Raw genomic sequence first — 235 nt, 5'->3', positions numbered from 1 at the left:
GACACATGAGTGAGAAAGGGATGAAACTCATGGTGGAAAATGGCGCTCTTCCGGATCTGAAGACGGTGGATCATCAGATGTGTGAAAGCTGCATCCTTGGGAAGCAGAAACGAGCTAGTTTCTCTAAAGGAGGAAGAGAGCCAAAATTTGAGAAGTTAGAGCTGGTGCACACTGACGTGTGGTGACCCGCTCCTGTTGTATCGCTGGGAGGTTCATACTACTATGTGACCTTTAT

Source organism: Brassica oleracea, chromosome C4, assembly GCF_000695525.1.
Source record: "Brassica oleracea var. oleracea cultivar TO1000 chromosome C4, BOL, whole genome shotgun sequence".
NCBI lineage: Eukaryota > Viridiplantae > Streptophyta > Magnoliopsida > Brassicales > Brassicaceae > Brassica > Brassica oleracea.
The sequence above is the reverse complement of the archived record's forward strand: the minus strand, read 5'-3'. Positions refer to the sequence as shown.